This window comes from Mauremys reevesii, linkage group 5 (genome assembly GCF_016161935.1).
Source record: "Mauremys reevesii isolate NIE-2019 linkage group 5, ASM1616193v1, whole genome shotgun sequence".
Classification (NCBI taxonomy): domain Eukaryota; kingdom Metazoa; phylum Chordata; order Testudines; family Geoemydidae; genus Mauremys; species Mauremys reevesii.
This window is the reverse complement of record NC_052627.1, coordinates 114,637,646-114,656,784: the sequence shown is the minus strand read 5'-3', so window position 1 is coordinate 114,656,784 and position 19,139 is coordinate 114,637,646. Positions and strand designations below refer to the sequence as shown.

At 42.1% G+C, this 19,139-nt stretch overlaps 1 protein-coding gene across 6 annotated transcripts in view; it reads left to right on the top strand.

Annotated features, from left to right (window-relative positions):
• PPP2R2C (protein phosphatase 2 regulatory subunit Bgamma) overlaps positions 1 to 19,139 on the top strand; it is a 279,740-nt gene that overhangs the window by 216,069 nt on the left and 44,532 nt on the right. The window lies entirely within an intron of this gene.

Genomic DNA, 19,139 nt, shown 5'->3' with positions numbered 1-19,139 from the left:
GTGCATTTCTATTCCCATGGACAAATGCACTGTCATAAAGCCCCGCTTTCCTCACATGATCATTTTTCTCATACAAATACTTTTTTAGTTTGGGAATTATTATATAAAAATAATTTCTCATCTGCAGTTGGAAAGTGCATAAAATCCATTTTTAATGCTTCCTTTAGTGCTGTAATCAGAGGCAGGCTGTGCCACTCTATCATGCATTTAAAGACATACTAGAGCATGGGATATTCTGCCAGAAGAGCTGCTGCTGGCTGAATCTTGAGCCTTAATTTTTATTTTTATTTGTTCTGTTTCTCCCTTTCACTCTATCACAATGTCTCTCTCATACGCTCTCTTTCTGTCAAAGCGTAAATAAGTATCAGTCGGCAAAGCTAAAGTCAGGGCTATAATTACGAAGAAAAGGACTTGAGGTGCTACCAGCCACCTTATTCCCTAGGGTCTGGCACACACCCAAAATTGGAGCACCCTTAGTAGAATTTGAGTTGAAAAACTTCAATTAATTCAGCTGGACAACTAGGTTTTGGAGCAGTGTAAGGCATCTATTTGTCTGCTGCTTTCTGAGTTTACTGGTCCTCCAAATGAAAATAAGAGTTGCCAATAGAAACCAACAGAGACTAGGGGCCTGATCCAAAGCCCATTGAAGTCAGTTGGAGGATTTCCAGATTCTAATGGTACACCTCTACCCTGATAGAACGCTGTCCTCAGGAGCCAAAACGTCTTACCATGTTATAGGTGAAATCGCGTTATATCGAACTTGCTTTGATCCGCTGGAGTGCGTAGTCCCCTCCCTCCCCCGGAGCGCTGCTTTACTGCGTTATATCTGAATTCGTGTTATATCGGGGTAGAGGTGTAATTTCTACTAGGGGCTGCGATGCTGCCCTTCCCCCCACCAATATAGTGTCAGTGAGTATGTTTGGAGGAGAAAGAACAAAACAAAAAAACAAGCCAGATTTTAAAAAGTGGAAATAGAAAGTAGATACCAGCCATCCTGGCTCACTTAATCACCAGGAGACATCCTTTTCCTCATTTTCTGTTGAAACTGTAACCTCTTTGGGGCAGAGACTTTTTCTCCTTAAATATTTGCTAAGTGCATTCAAGCTGTACATACATATATGACAGCAAAAGGCATGTGAAGTCCCAATTTATACATAAATATGTATAGCAGATCCATCATTCTCATAGTTTTTGAAGCCAGAAGGGACCATTAGATCATCTCCTCTGGCCTCCTGTATAACACAGGACATAGAATTTCACCCAGTTACCCCTGTATTGAAACCACACCTGAAAGTCACAATGAGAACAAATATTCAATCAATTCCTTCCACAAGCAGAAGATGCAAAATGGGCAGAAGTTGTGAAAACCATTCAGGACAGAGAAATCATACAAAGGAATCTATGGAGATAAGGAAACTGCAGAGATGTTAGAAAAACTGTGATTCATCTTGGGAAAAAGCAAGCCAATACATCTCTAGGAAAATAATAACTGAGTGTCACGATGTACTGGGAATAATATTTCTTTATTTGTCTGCTTCTGGACCAACAATGGATAGATATATTGTCAGGGATTTGTGTTTTTACTGCTTACAGCAGAAGTAACTTGTGATGTTATTTTCTATGCAGTGGTGCAAGTATGGCAGTCCGGTCCACCCTACCAGTAAGATATTTATAGCCAGTACTCTGTACTGGAAAGACACAGGAGAAGTAGAACGTGGGATCGCTGGGTGACCCCACACCAGCAGCTACTCCAGCGCGGCTGTACCACCCCCTGTCCTGCCCCCAGCCCTTCCACATAGCTGCATCTCCTGTCTGTGATCCATACAGCAGCCCTGCCAGAGGACAAGGCTGGGGGCGGGGTTGGGGGTGGTACAGCCAGATTGGAGGAGCTGCTGCCAATTGGGCCGCCCAGCAGTCCCACATTCTGCCACTTTAGCCACTGCAGTTCTGGAGAGCCCTGTGGTTCAGAATGTCGTCCTCCCGCTGCACCGGAGACAAGCCCTCCCCCCCAGGGCGGGATGGATCATGGGGAGGGGAGCGTGGGGGCCCCAGGCTGGGGGCGGGGCAGGGAGGAGTCATGTGGGGAGCTCATGTGCCCCCCCTTTAGCTGGTGCTCCCCTTTTGTGTCCCTCCCATGAGTGCAGCGTACCAGTAAGTAAAGAATCCTACTTGCACCACTATTTCTGTGTGACTACTGCAAGCCTTTAAATGGAGTAAAGTAGCAAATGTCTTGTTGCTGATCAAGAGAAGTGGATACATTGCTGATGCTTAGCATTGCATTAGAATGCCATGCTGCATTCATGGACAAACTGCTACCTAAACATTTTAATCTCACTTGAGGGCTGTCTTATTCAGTTGCTGTCTCCGGTACCCCATAGTCCTAATTTCCTTACCAGGGCCACATGAAAAGCCACCTTTCCAAAATGATTGGGAGTTCATGTTTGGCATTATATTTATTTTTATTGATAATCTTCAATAAGAAAGTGGCTTAATTTTCAAAGATGCTGCAAATTCACAGGTCCCATTGATTTCAATAGGACTTGCAGGAGTCAGCACCTTTGAAATTCAGGCTATGCTTTTAAAAAGGTATTGAAATTACCAAGAATATTGCTGCTTTTCATGCATTCAGTAGTCTGGGGACCATTTGATAAAAGGTTAGCGGTTGGTTTCCCTGAAATCTAGTTCAGTGGCAGGTTAGCAACATTTATGAATCCTTCCTGCTGTATCACCTAGGAACATCTATGTGTACGAGATCACTAGTGAATCTAATCTAGTGTCCTGCCTCTGGCTGTGGCCTATGCCTCAGAGATCGGTGAAAACCCCCACCATGGGGCATGTGCCAATTGTGCGGTACTGTGTATTGGATAGGGAGAGAGTTCGTTCCCAAATCCATCTGGTTGTTGACATAAGGTCTGAAGCAGGAGGAAACTCAGGAGAATTCTGTAAGTGCTGCAAAGCAGTTTAACTTCTGGAAGAAGCCTTTTTATCATTCATCCTTGGGAACTAGTCTCTTATCAGTATATTCTTCCATCTGATGTACGAAACTGAGGCTGTTTTCTGTAAGGTTAAATTAAGTGTTTGCTGCTATCCATCATATTGCATTCTGGCTTTTTTTAAATTGCTAGTTCCCTATTGTATTGGTAGTTGGAAGCTTCACAAATATGGCCAAGATTTTAACGTTTGGCTCCTCAATTCATATTGAGGCACCTAAATAAGTAGCCTGAATTTCAAAAGTGCTGAGCAACTCCCAGCTCCCACTGAAGATTTTAAAATCTTGGTCTGTGGTTTTTATCCCCAATGTTTACAGGTTTTTCTATGAATGTCATGGACATGGACAAAATGGTTGTATTAATTGATCATACTATGTTGATTATGGAGCAAGATAAAGCCCTGTATTTACGTTTTTCCTCATCCCACATCCTAAGCAACATGCACACAAACTCTACTTTTATTCTGCTCTTGTCAGCTATTTAGAATGAAATCCTAGATTCCAGGAAAGTAAAACCAATTCTTGTTTTCATTAGTTGTTGGGAAAGGGACCTTTGAATTTCTTATTGTACTGAGAAGTTCCCAGCCGATTGTATCAGTAATAAATCCCAGTGGAAATCAAGGCAGTATAGATTTGTGACCTGATGGGCAGGATAGTCTTGGTCTCTAACTACTGTAGGTTTCTGCATTTCTCTAGCAGATAGAAGCACCATGGAGATAATTGAAGTCTTGGTTAGCTGATTTAATAGTTCCTGAGAGTAAATTCAACAGTGGATTTTTAAATAGAAAAGATGAAACTACAATATATATTGCCCCCCTGGTTTTGTCATACATCTTCATGAAACAGTTTGTATTTACTTTACATAGTGCTATTTGTAACGTTAAATTAAGCCCCCAAACAATGGTAGCTTCAACAAAATACATTGATCGCTAGACTTTATTTTACTTATGCAGCAAATTGTTACTACACAGAGAACTTTACCTACAGGCTCAAACAAATTTGCCCAGACTCAAAACAAAATGATGCATGCTTTTCTTTTTTGCATTAAATTGAAGAAAAACACTTCTAACTCAGAGAAAATGAAATCCTATATATTTTTTTAATGGAGCCCTTAAGCAAAGACTATTAGAAAACCTTTATTGCATACAGCCTGGTTTTTCTTTAAACTATTTTAGATGCTACATGGGGCCCAAACCAATTGGCTATGTAACATTGGCTAAACAATAATTAAGAAGAATATAAAAGGAATAAAGAATTCTCCTGATTGATGGTCCTTCGACCATTCTGGCTCCCTGGGTGTGCAGTTAAATAACCTGTAAGATATACCTGTTCTTTGTAACCACTGTGCACTCAACACATGGAGTAAATTAAAGAATTCTGAGCTTGAAACAGAGTATCTCATGCTGTTACCAGAGTATGGATTTTAGAAATAAAGTTGCAGAAAGATACCCTGATGGGTAGTTTGTCACTGCCTGTTAGGAAAGAATCTAGCGAGGGTCTCTCTCTCTCTCTCTCTTTTTTTTATGGAAATGACATGAAAATGTTAACAGCATCAGCCAAAGAATGAAATAAGTAATTTATTAACAATACTTAACTACCTGGCATCTCTCAATTTAACAAATATTATAAGCAAAATCTTTCACAAATGCTAATAGACATTTGCAAGAAATGTTCGATCTTATTTTTGCAAAGTGCATAAGGGGAATAAGCCCTATTGCATTTCTAGAATTATATAAAGGGTTTGATCCTGCAAACATTTACGTAAGTAGCCCACATGTATGCAACATTCTCATGAAAAGGGGTTGCAGGGGTTAATTTATGAGGAAAGATTAGTGTCTCAATCCTGCTCCTATTGAAGTTATTGGCAAAACTCAAATTAGTTCTGTAGGTTTAGGGCTGGGCCCTCGTCTGCCTGAGGAGGCATTTATACCATGCTCACCCTGCTTTGAGTGCCTTAACTGAAAACTTATGCCTAGATTGTAAACTTGTCAAGGCAGGGGCTATCCTCTTATGTGTGTGTATAGCACCTAGTGCAGTGGGACCCTTGTCCGTGATTAGGATCCCTAACTACTACTACAATAAAAAAAATAAATAGTGACAACAACAAATAGCCTAGGTAAATAATGACTACACAGGACCTGATCTAAGAAGATGTTGAGTACTATCATTTCCCATTGGAGTCAATGGGAATGGAGATATCAGCACCTCCAGGAACTATGGATTATCACAAACCTCACCACTTTCCACTCTAAGTGCAAGATACATTCCTTCGACCTTGCCTCCTGTCATATAGCAACAGGTATATTACAAAACAAGACCTACCAAAACAAGACACTCCACTCCACACACTTCTCCCTCTGGGGAGATGATGAGAGCAGAAACATGTGACAGGTATGTAGTCATGTTGCTTAATGCACTGCTGTAAGGGGCTCAGATACCACGGTGATGAGTGCAGTATAAAAACCTACGTAGAATAGCTCCTTTTAAGAGGTGCACAGCAACTTGCAAGGCCCAGCCCTATGGAACTATGATAAGAGTTTACTAATATTCAAGGATTTTACTCAAGAGTTTGGTTTGGTGACTTTTTTTAAACGATCCCTGTCAGAATCACCAGGTTCTCTACCTTCTCCATTACTTTAAACTCTAATCTGTCTTAAAAACTTGCTTCATGGCTACCATCGAGCCAAGTAGTGGATAGGAGAGCAGGGGATTGAGAAGTCCGGTGCAGAATTCTTGCACTTGGGCCCCTGACTGAGACCATCCTCTGAGTAATTTAAAACAAGTTTTGTATCAAAAGCAGGTGGCAAGATGCTGCAGTACTGGATGGCCACTTATGGAGGATGTGGGAGGGAGTTATACAACATTCAACCTCTAGCTCTCTAAAAAATAAATTAGAAGGGTTGGGCCTGGCTGGGAATAATTATAACTGAGGCCTAACTAATTTTGGCAAAGAACAGGGTTTGCCTTTGAATCAATTAATGTAGGATGGTTTTATTATAGCTGTGGCCTTAGGATAAGACGTGCACTGCAGATTTGTTTAATAAAAAAAAATGGTTAATCAAAATACCTAATTTTCTTACTTATCGCTCCTGTCCATGCACAATTAAGTAGTATGTGATTAAGTTATCCTTTTAATGGATTTCCTCTTTATCTATCACTCATTCATGTAGACTTTTCTGTAATGTAGTTGCTTCCAAATAGAAACACATACCATTCGTTAAGTTGTTGCGGTGATGAGACAAGTATAAGCATTGGCATTAATATTCTCTTGGATTTCAGAACTGTGCAGTGAATTTGACAAAGGAGTGTCTTTAAAATGGATTTTTTAAGCACAGTGGAGTTGGAGCAAAGGACCCACCCCTGCAAACGCTTACTATTGGTCTTAATTTTGAGTAAAAAGAATAGTCCTGTTGATGCTGCCTAGTAATGTGTGCAGGATTGGGCCCTTTGTTTTATTTCCTGCCCTGAGAAACTGGCAGATCCTCAAGACGCATGTGGTTTTGTGGGCCAGGCTTCCAGTTTCTTCCACAGGCCAGAGAGTAGGTGAGCAAACCCCATACTCCTTCCCCGCTTTCACCTGGTAAATGTAGGAAACTCTGCAAAGAGCCTCAAGGAGTTTGATAACAGTTTAGTGGGAAAGGAAACTGACGGAATGTGGGACAGAAGAAAAAGAATAGAGTGAAATTAAAATGTCATCTTTTGCAGAATATTAACTTTAGCCTACCACAAAGAAGCGCAGAGTATAACTTCTGTGCTTATAAGATAAAGCCAATTGACTTCAGTGGGGCCAGGATTTCACCCAGTTTCTTGTATGTTTGTAATACTTGTTCCAGATGGTGTTGTGTGTTCTATATAATAGGGTTAACATTTTACAATATGTACAAATAAGTCATTTGGTAAAGATTGCTCGGCGTGAATTATTTTCCAGTTTGTGTAGGGTCATGTGGTTGGTCCACTCCATTTGGCATGGGTGAATGGCTACATTATACATGAGAATACTTCTTAATACTGGAATAGCACAGACTTCCTCATGTCCATTACCACTGGAATGAGCGAGCAGAGGGTACCACCAAAAATCACGGTCCAGTGGTTTGTTCCACTGGAATCTTCAGTGCCCTTTCAGACTCTGAAATCCTTCAACCAGAGAGACTTGAGAAATATAGCACCAGATAATAGCCTACAGTGAATGAAATCAGAGAGATCTTATCTCACGAGTAGCTCTTACAGTGGAGAGTACTGCTGCTGGAGTCAGTGGAATTACTTGTGTGGAAAAGGGTTGCAGATTTGGGTCCACGATCTTACTGGTTTTATTTCTGCAGCTGATGAGTTTTTGCCAATAAGGTGTGCCTGTGTGAGGCTTTTACCTTTTATGTTTTGATTCTCCTCTCTATTCATTTCTCATTGTGCTGATTTAAAAATATACTAATCACTAATGTTGCAGGTGCAGGAGATGTGTCCACATAGAAAAACATGTTTTGTTAATTTACTGTAAGTTAGACAAAAAAGCCATTTAGACGGTTCTAGATACAATTATATGAAAAGATAATGTATAAATAATTCAATCAGCTTTGCCAGAGGGAGAAATTCTTAAATGAATCTAATTATTCTCATTCCCATGTGATTTTGGACTTGAAATTAACCTTGCAAAATGTAATCTTTTGCAGAGTATTAGCTTTAGCCAACCATAAAGAAGCACAAAGTATAACTTGCAGTGCTCATAAGTAAAAATCTATCTAGGATAGATAAAGGATATACAGTGCAAAGGGGTAAAATGTCTGATGTAATCAAATTGTTCAATATAGATTTAGTCATCTGAGTATATAAATGGAATGCCATGCAGCTTCATGTATGTGCATCCCTTTCTTTCAAAGAGACATTCAAAACCGAGGTCCTAGCTGCCTTTCTTTGCATTAAAATTCCCATGGCACTTCTGGTCAGAGTAGATATATACCCCACTCTCCATGGCCAACAGTTCCTCTTCGTCTCCCAAGCTCTTTGTGCAGTGCTTGCTGCCACCCGCCAATCTATTCAGGTGCTTAATGTATGGGCAATTGCCATTGCTTTGGGATCCTTTTGGGATGAAAAGTGCTCTATAAATGTAGGGTAGATCATCAGTAGGGTTGTTATTTGTAATGGAATGCTGCCATTTTTATACTGAATATAAACTGCAAGTCTTGCCCAAAATCACTGCTCTTAAAATAAATCCAACAACGCCCCCACCCTCAGCTTTGGAGTACCAGAGAAAGCAAAAGATCTTTGTGCTCCATAATTGTGTAGTTCTTAGATACTGTGATGGTAGATATTTTTAGAAATACCACCCACTGTGGTTAAGTGATTTAGGAGAATGAGCCTTATTGAGTTTCAATAGGATGAATTCTCCAAAGCCATTTAAGTGCTTTTGAGAAAAAAAAATCTCACCTTACATAGATACCTAAAATAGACATTTATTGCCATTGTATTGTTCATTTTTGGGTGCTTTCTGCTGCAGCAATGCCGTTACCTTCTGTATGAAAAAATCCTATATACAAAAGCCAAATCTAGACTAGGCTTTGTTTTACTAATTAAAAACAATCACCTATTTTATAGAATTATCTACGTTCACATGTATGGGTCCATCACTGAGTTATCTGAGCACTTAGAATAGGAGGGAATAGTTTTACACTCCTACAACTTTGTTTCTAACTAGATTACACAAAACATGCATCAAAGTTCTTTGTGCAAAACATGTAAGTGGATTTGAGAAGGAAAGGCTCCTCCTTGCCAGCCCATGGACTAGGGGCCCTGCATTCCTCTATGTCAGAAATATAGACCTGTACATCTGACTAGTGACAGATCCACTGGAAATTCCACTGCCTCATCTTAGACATCAGGAAAAGTTTCCTGACAATGAAATCTTATAGGTTGTAGAACAGTCCTGAGAGCCAAATTCTGCTTGTTTTACTCATCTGTTGATTTCACCTGGAGTACTCTACCTTTTCTGTTCTTTGTTATACTGTTATCCCCATTCCTTGCAAACCTTACAATTAGATTGTACAGAGTGCTAGAAGACAAGAGTACAGACTAAACCTGCCTAAGAGGAGCTGGACTAGATGATTTAATAGGGCTTTTCCATTTCTAATTTATATGATCCTATGAGTGTTCAGTTATCTGAGGGCTGGGAAATGGAGAACAAAGCAACCCGAGTGATTTTAGACAATCATAATTACACATGCAAATGCATCAAGTATATATGACCATGCAACCAGATGATTAAATATTGTATGTTGAAAAATGCAGTCAAACGTTTAAACCCACAAGTACACTCTCACAGAACCAGTTGTGTGCAGTTGTGGCCCAAGACACAGAGTTACACTGTTGTAAAGGAGATCAGAATCAGAGACCTGGACTCTCATGGAAAACGTTAATTGAAGATGAGTATTTAGAGGATCAGTATAATGGAGAAATTAACTGATGGCATTCTAATGCACTTAAACTATGTAGACTAGTGGACAGAGCAGTGGCCTGGATACCTGAGTTCTAGTCTTGGTTCTGCCACTGGCCTGTTGGGTGACCTTTAGCAAGTGTACTTGCATCTCTGTGCCTCAGTTTTCCCCATTTGTAAAATGGGTATCATATCATGACCTTTTTGTAAAGTGCTTTGAGATAGAGGGATGAAAAGTGCTATATAAGAGCTAGGTAGTATTATCATCATTGAGTGTTCCCAACTCTCAATTAAGTCCCTAACCCAGTGGTTAGGGTGCAAGCCTCAGACTTTGGAGACATGCATTCAATTCCGTGCTCTACCACAAACTTCCTGTGTGACCTTGGGTAAGTCCCTTAGTCTCGCTATGCCTCAGTTCACTCTCTATAAAATGGGGATAATAGTACTTGCCTGCCTCATAGGCATGGTGTGAGGATAAATATATTAAAGGTTTTGAGGTGGTCAGATTCTACAGTAATGGGGACCATATAAGTACCATCGATAGATAGCAATTGGCAGAGATTGCTGAGATTTAAATTTCCAGCAAAGAGCCCAGGCAGTCTGAGTTTGCACCAAAGTTCCCACGTCTGATGTGACATCAAAAAAATCATTGTCCCAAAGATCATGGAATTAAAGAAGTGGATTGGACTGACCTTGTACCATTAAGTCATTTTAGAGCACTAGATCAATACCTAGCATTAGCAGATATTGGGTACAAGAAAGCTTGAAGGAGCATCAGTTATGCTGCAGTCAGTGTTGCTGTGGCTAAGAAGAGCGGAATGGTGCAGATGATGTAATTGGAACTCTAGGTTTAAAAATAATCCCATATGCTACATGCTTTTAGCAGAATGGTGGAAGAAAGCTGCGTACTGATAGAAAAGGACCGTCACTGTGGCTATTAGGAGTAGTTAGAATATAAATACTGGGGCATCCCTCTGCCTGAGGAAAGACAGTATAATCGGGGGAAAAAGTCAGACACATTAACCTATTGATGATCCATTCCATAAAGCTATGACTCGAGAACAGGTTGGAAGATACAGATTCAGAAGAGAGGACATTCTGATAGGACAATAAAAACACATAGTATTCCAGAAAGAAAGAAAGAAAGAAAGCGTTTACATATAATTCCATGTTGAAAAGTCTGATAATTAGTTTACTACTTTTTAAAAACATAAATTGACACTGTGTCATTGGACATACTGAGGGCTGATTCTGGCTTCTCACCATATATGGTGCTCCCCCAGTGCACAGACTTGGTAAAGAAACCACAACAGGCTGGGGGAAAATTCCCTCAGCACAGGAGTAGCATAGGACTGACATAACTGGTGTAGGGGCATGCATGGTGGTATGGCTCTATCTCTGGAATCATAGCACAGAATCTTCCCCACCCTCTTCTTTTAATGAAAATATTGTGATCAAATGATTAGTTAAGGAAACAACTCTCAGAAATGCCTAAATGAAAACAGTACAAACTTTAGCAAGTCTTGGTTTAGGATGAGAGCTGCATTTGCTGACTCCCTGGTGTCTAAAAATTCCCATTACCTGAATTCAGCTTATTTTCTGAAATGTGCATCGCTTTTATGGAAAACTCACCATTCCAAACCCCCTGTTTAATCAAAGTACATGTCCCTGTGCCACTTGGACAAATGGGGGTCCACTGCATTTTGCTCTGAGTGCCAAATCCTCCAGCCCTCACTCATATTTGCTCTGGCAAAATCCCTTGAAGCCAGGGAAGATCTTGCCAGAGTTGGAGGATTCAGTCCTGTACATGGAATAGCTCAGGGGTGGGCAAATTTTTTGGCTCGAGGGCCACATCTGGGTGGGGAAATTGCATGCAGGGCCATGAATGTAGGGCTGGGGCAGGGGGTTGGGGTGTGGGAGAGGGTGCGGGGTGTGGTAGGGGGTGCGAGGTGTACATGGGGCTGAGGGCAGGGGGTTGGGATGCAGGACGGGGCTGAGGGCAGGGGGTTGGGTGCAGGAGGGGTGCGGGGTGCGGCAAGGGGCTCAAGGCAGGGGGTTGGGATGTGGGGTGCAGGAGGGGTTCAGGGTAGTGGTCCGGCCCAGCGCTGCTTACCGGGAGCGGCTCCAGGGTGGCAGCGGTGTGCAGCAGGGCTAAGGCGGGCTCCCTGCCTGTCCTGGCCCCAAAGTGGCTGGCACCAAGTCTCTGCGGCCCCTGGTGGGGAGCAGAGGACTCCGTGCACTGCCCTCGCCTGCAGGTACTTCCCCCGAAGCTCCCATTGGCCACAGTTCCCCATTCCCGACCAATGGGAGCTGTGGGGGGGGAGGTACCCACAGGTGAGGGCAGCGCGCAGGGCCCTCTGCCCCTGCTCCCCCAGGGGCCACAGGGATGTGGTGCCGGCCAATTCTGGGAGTGGCGCGGGGCCCGCAGCGCCACGAGGGGTGGCAATCCCGTGGGCTGGATCTAAAGCCCTGATGGGCCGGATCCGGCTCACGGGCCATAGTTTGCCCACCCCTGGTATAGCTTGATTTGTGCATTTTATTCAGTTACAAGTTTTCTGCTAAACCTGGTTCATTGTAGGAATCCCTGGTGGTATCTGCTGGAGAAATAGCTAGATTTTTTAATACATACTCTGCAGTTCAAAGGAGATAATCTATTTTCAGGAAACTGTGCAATGTTTCCGTTATCATAAAAGGAAACATCCTGGAACTCTTTTAATTCAGCAGGAGCCCTGCTTATTTTCCACATTCTCGTTATACATGTTTTGGCACAAGCATAAAGTGGACCCACTAATTTATATTCTAGCTGATCAAGTGAGGGAGTCTCATTAATGCAAATTTTGGATTGGGGGCAGGTCATCTTCATAACCTGCAATAAAAAGAGACTTTACTGAATACTTTCTCCCAGAAGGGGATGTTCCTGTTGGATGCAATGGCTGAAAGGCAGTGGAACAAATCTCCTGTCATGTTGTCCTCATTTTAATATCATCTGCACAACAGCTGTTGGCACTAATCCTGTTAGTCCCAGTCCTGTACTATGAATAATGCCGAGGCTCGCTTTAGAACCTATCCATTCCCACTGAAGCCAATGGCAAAACTTCCACCGACTTCACTCATATCAGCCTTTTAGTGACCCAACCCTATTTGTCCACTCAAAGCTACATGCCTTTTATCACACTGCCCCTTGTGCTCTTTCCTCCTCCTTTTTGATTTTTTTCGTTATGCTTCCTACTTGTCCTCCTTAAAACCCTTTTCTTACACCTTTCCTCCCATCTCTGCTCCGCTCTGAATCTGTCTGCACCCTGCCCAGAGATCATCCTTCCATTGTTTATATTGTTCCCATCTGTGTTTGACTGAAGGTCCTATGGGTAGGGCCCATTTCTGACTGGGTAAAATGCTTTGCACAGGTCTAGCACTGTCTAAGCAATGAAATAAACAAACTGATTGTGGGACTCCTTCCCGTATTTGACTGACGTCCTATGAAGCTGCAGAGTCAACCGCCTGGCTGAACTAGTGCTGGAGGAGAGGTGTGGGAGCTGCAGTGCTGTCAGACTCCCAGTAGGTGTAACTGTTAACCTAGGTCTGAAGGTTAAGTAACATCCAATTTGGGAGTCCATGAGGTTATCTCCATTGGCCTTCAGAGACCCAGTCTTTCTTTCCTCCATCTTAAATGCTCCTTTTTTCTGCTACCTATGGTGTTGCTGATAGAGGGTACATAGGGGTTGAGTACATCCAGCTTTGTGCAGTCCTGCCAGTGGAGTAGCTGTGTATTCCATCGCATAACCTACAAGGGGACTAACTTACTCCTGGAGCAAGTGACTTACTCCTGGAGACACTCAAGGCACCCCTGTAAGAGACTGAACACTAACTTCACAGGCCTCGGTGTGCTCTCTCTGCTCTTGTAATAATACTCCCACCACTACTAACTCCTTCCAGCTCTGCAGATCCAGCTGTGAGAACTCACCCTCCACCATCGTCTGCAGGCATGTTCAATCTTTCATGTCCATCTTTCCCTGGAGAACTGCTAGAAAATCCATCAGCTCCCTAGTAGCCTCATCCCATATCACTGAGCCAGGCACTGGAGAAGCAGCCCTGTATGGAGCAAGATAGTGTTGAAATGAGTTAGGAGGGGCTGAGACACTTTATTTCCTTGGTGACTTTCAATTCTTTGTTTTATTATTATGTTCATGTGAATCAATGTTCTGCCTGTGCACGCCACGCCAATGAGGAAAGAAGGGCCTGAAGGGGAGTGCAGCAGTAGCACATGGTGTCTGGAGCGTGCATAGCTTCCAAAGCAATGAAGGATTGTGAGGATTTGCTGATTCAGTCCTCCCCCTCTCCCATCCTTGGCCTCTGTCATAAATTAAAATTCATCTCCCTTGTCAGGCCCCTGGGGAGACAGCAGCCGTGTAAACACCACTTGCCTTTTCCCCAGGGTGAATCTCCCCCACTTAAGCGCAGAAACCCCAGCTTGTTCAGGGAAGTGTGAATTGCAGTCCTTTGAACTACCATGGGTGAATCAGACTGTATGGCTTTTCCAGCTCTCTAAAGCGTGCCTAGATTATCCCCTGCATTGAGATCCACTTGGTGCAAGAGAAAAGTGGGGATATCAGAGCATCAGACCCAATATAAGCACTTCTCTCATTTATACCAGCTCGCTATCATACTTAAGGGTCCATATGCCAGCTGTGCACTGTTGTGGCTGAGTTGTGCTCTACACAAGACATCCCTCCTTGCCTCCAGCACACCCTGTACACTGGTATTGGGGGGTGGCAGTTAATGTAGGAGCTGCTTCCATCAGCTTTAAAAGAGCCCCCCCCAGCAGAGGAATTTTTCATTTGGCTGGCTACTACCAGCTTCCATCTTCTTTTGAGCAGCTCAGGTTGCACAAAGGGTGCTGGATCTACAACAGAGTATCTGGCCCATTTGTTCTGTATTTCTTTGCTATAGAATACCAGGTAAAACACAGCATGAGGGGGAAATGGAAAAATAAAAATGCAAAGTCTCTTGTGGGAGATGCTTCTGTTCTTCTTGCCCATCTCTTGTCATACTAGTTTAAATACAGTGCCCACACATCACCTGTCGAGCCATACTTGATAGTTGTCAGATGGATGGCAAAAATTAAAAGATGAGAAAAATGTTCCTTTTTGTGACATAATCTGTTTCTGATACATTGGGTTATGTAGCTGTCAAAGTACTGGGCTGTTCCTACACATATTACAAACTTACTATGGGGCAAATCTCTTCAACAGTTCATATTTCTTTTGATTATTTTACTTTATACACTTGTTTTATTTTTGCTTAAATCTGATGGAATTATGGGTTTTGTTCATACATTGAATGTATGATCCATGAAAGGCAATGAAGTCTACGCTGTCTCAATGGAGATGTAGATCACATCTAGAAATGCCTTGTGTTCCAAGTGTCTTATGTATTCAGCTGGGGAAATGGAATATTTAATTTCATTATTCAGCATGGGGCTATTCATTTTGTACAATGAAGGGAAATTCATCAATACCATCTTCAGCTTCCAGAAAAATGATACTTGGTCTGACTGTTTTGCACACTCTATTTATATTTTATGTCTTTCTCATCACTCAGCAATTATTCATCTTCTCCACTAACAGGTGAAATTCTTGCATCGAGTTACTGTAATTCCTCTGATCTCCTGAAAGCAATTCAATCACTGAAAGCAATTGCTTTTACTAACAGATAGATTTACCAAATGCAAATAACCAAATAAAGGATATTTCTGCCCGTTCGAATTTTAAGAACATTTAGGGATACTTCATAATAGGTGGTAAATCAGTGTTACCACATCTTGGTATTCATTGTACTAACATTAATGATGATGGATTCCTGGAGATGGATGCAAATGTGATACTGTAAGTAATTTCTTAGGAATGCCATTGAAATGCAACATTAATTCATGTCCTCTTGTTATGAAATGTCACCAGCTACTCCCATTCTTCACTGCCATTTTTCTTTTTAAAACCAATTCAGTGTAATATATGATATGGTCAGTATGACGCCAAGCAAACTTATGATAATTTTATCTACACTTGCATATTGTTACTTTTAAATTTTAATTTCATTTTAATGCTTCTGAAATCTACAGGCTCAGGAAAGATCAAAGAGTAGTTGTAATTTCTATGATGGACCTGACCCTGCTCCCACTGAAATCAATTAAAGTTTTTCTGTCTATTTCAACAAGCACAGGGACTGGCTTAGTAAGACAACATATGACTTTTCTGGCCATTAATAAAACAACATTTTCCTATTATCTCATTCTCCAGGAATGTTCAAATTATCTCTTATGCCAATTGATTCAAATTTTATGTTTTGGGAAGCATGACAGCTGGGAAGGAGGGTCTTATGTTTAAGGCACTGATCTGGGATTCAATAGATCTGTGTTCACTTCACCGCTCTATCATGGATTTTCGGTGTCACCTTGGGCAAGCCACTTATTCTCTCTGCCCCAGTTCCTTATCTGAAAGATAGAATAGTAATACTTTCCTCTTCCGCAGAGGTATTGTGAAAATAAATTCATTAGTGTTTGGAAGGTTTGCAGACACTACAACGATGAGGATCATATGAGAATATAGTCTTACTCAGATACTCTGCCTTACTATTACTCTTTCTTTTCACTGTATGCCTGTAATGGTGTTCACTCACCACAAGAGCACCTCCTCCTCCTGGGCAGGCATGGCATAGCAGTTCTTCCTGCATGGCACATGCATGGCCAGTGGTCATTCCGTCGCTACAGTAATTCACACTGCTCCCTACTCACTACTCAGCCCTCTGGCTAAGTCACTATATACGCCCCCTTTCCTTTCTGGGGTATCAAAGTCTTGCTGGACTAGCTGTTCAGATTGCACCTCAAATAGTTCAGAACCACTTCCCAGTGGCTGGTAGGGGAACCCAGGTCCTTTCTCTACACTGGATTCCAGTCCAGCGACCCCATAACCAGCAGCCAAGGTCTACACAGTCGTCCACCTTGCTGCTGATTCTGTGAGCTTCTTACACTTCCTTTTCAGGCTTTCTTTCTCCACAACTTCTCTGGGGTTGACCCTTCTTCCAGAGGCAGGATCCCAGGACTTATTCTCCCTGCTGGGTTACCTGCTCCCAGAGAGTGACTACAGACTCTCTCTGCAGCCTCCTGGTACTAGAAACTTCTCCTCTTTATAATCCGTTGCCAGCTGGGCATCATCAGCAATTAGTATTTATCAATCCCTGGGCCTCCCATCAGGTGCATCTGTGAAGGTTAATTGGTCCCTTCTGGGCCACCTTCACCCCTTCAGGCTGGTGTAGGAATGAACGCTCCATCACAATGCCTCCTCAACTACTGCTTTCTTAAAATCCTCTTCTTCTAGGAAATATTCCTTCATCCTTTTCCTCACCAGAAATCTCTCTTCTCACTTTCCCTTTCCTGAGCTGTTGTTCCATACCTTCTCTTGTTTTTTATTTTTCTTGTCTTTCCCAGAGCATAAGATCACCAAAGCATGTGATCTATATGAATGGCTGTGACTGAGGAGTACCATGTAAGTTATGCATCATATCCATTTTTAATAATAGTGATTGGATTGGCTGATGTGTACATGGGATACTTAATTGGTGTGCTATATAGTTCAGATATGACCAGATAAGAGCTCAGAGCTACAGTCCTTTTTTCACAGACATTTAGATTGATTTCAGTAATAAGTATTATCTTCATGGGGAATTTTTCACAATGGACTGCACTGCTGGAACTTAAATTTGTAGTGAAGCTAATAGTATAGTCTATGTTTATGATTTTTTTCTTACCAAAATGGGACATTTGGGCAAATTTTCAGAGGTCCTTTACTCAGCACCTGAAATTGTCTACATATTTTCACATCTATAATTTGGCACACACAGAACTCTGATTTATGCTTTATAATGCATTTGCCTGTGCAGATAGATTAGTTAGGCATCTACATAATTTGTATTCACAACTGCGGGACGCAAACCTGCTCCTATTATAGTCAATGACAAAATTCCCATTGACTTCAATGGGAGCAAGATTGGACTCTTTTTGAGAAATTCTATTTGGAAAAGGTGAGACATGAAAAATTGGAGGAACTAGTTTTTTTATACCATTTTTTGAAATTTAGCCCTGAGTGCGATTTTCAAAAGCAGCACACAATTGTGCACTCTTGTGCATGCACAAACCTTGATTTTTGCATTGAGACTGGTACATATTCACACTCATCAGTTTGCATAAGTGCATCTGAGTTTGTGTACAATTTGCATGTGAAAAAATGCACATACCTATTTAAAAATCCTCTCTAAGTTGCATGATGCTGTAAGGCAGTGATTCCCATAACTTTAGGGCAACCATACAAATTGTCCAGACTACAGGCTTGATTCTGATCTTACATACCAGTGTAAATCAAGATGAACTCATCAAACACAGTGGAGTTACACTGCTGTAAATGAGACCAGAATCTAGCTGAAAGTCTTTTAGCTATACTAGTTAGTGACCTTCTTGATATCCTTTACCAGTAGAAAGACTTTCTTGACACTTGCACTGATGGAGATAAGGGGGGCGGGGGAAACTGTTAGGTCTTCCAGTCTATCTAGCTTCTGTGATCTATTAATATATGTCAATGTCAGTTATAACCAATTATTCCCCCCTCATTACATAGCATTTGCATCTTTTAGGTCTGAAATATCCTGGTGGCTCACATTCATCTACCATTTTGTGATAGCCCATAACACTTCTGAATGTCAGTTTATGGTTCTAATTCCATTTGCTGTTTCAGCAAAGAGCCTGTATCATCCCACAACTTTTCATCTGCTTGGCCTGAGATTCTAAGAACATGCACTGTAAACAATATAAAACCAACTTCTTTTATTACTACCATCCAACCTCTAGGTCAGGGGTTCTCGCAAGAAAAGCCTCTGGTGGCCGCATTTGAGAAACGTTGTTCTAGGTTATCTAACCACCCAGTGTTGTATATAGCATAGAATTAGGTTGAGAGGAAAGGAGTGTATTGTAAGGAGGAATTCCAAGCGCAGGGAGGGGCATGAGTAAAGGTATGAAGCTGGGAATGGGAGAAGGAGACCCAAGGGAGGAGCTAGGATTGAGGATTAGAGGAGACGAGGGAAAGAAAGAGGAAATAAGAGCAGTGGAGCAGGCTGGGGCAAACTGTGAAGCACTGAAGCGGAGGACAAGGGCCTTGACATTGGCCACGCCTACACTACCCGCCGGATTGGCGGGTAGTAATTGATCTATTGGGGATCGATTTATCGTGTCTCGTCTAGACGCGATAAATCGATCCCCAAATCGACACCCGTACTCCACCTCAGCAGGAGGAGTAAGCGTAGTCAATGGGGGAGCCGCAGCAGTCGACTTGCCGCCATGAGGACGGCCAGGTAAGTCGAACTAAGATACTTCAGCTACGCGAATAGAGTAGCTGAAGTTGCGTATCTTAGATCGATCCCCCCAGTGTAGACCAGCCCATTGATACAGCAAAGGACAAGAAGCCAGTGAAGGAGGGGATGATGAGGTCAAAAGAGTGGGAGAGGAAAGTTATCTTAGCAGCAATATTTTAAGTAGACTGGATGGAAGGAAAGTGAGATGTACAGTGGCTGCTATCTATACATCAGTGTTATCTGAGCTACAGCAGTAATTGCCATTGCAGTTATGGGGAAATACTGATGATTGTGATTTGCCAAGCAGTGCAGGGTACTTAGCTACTGATTCTCCTT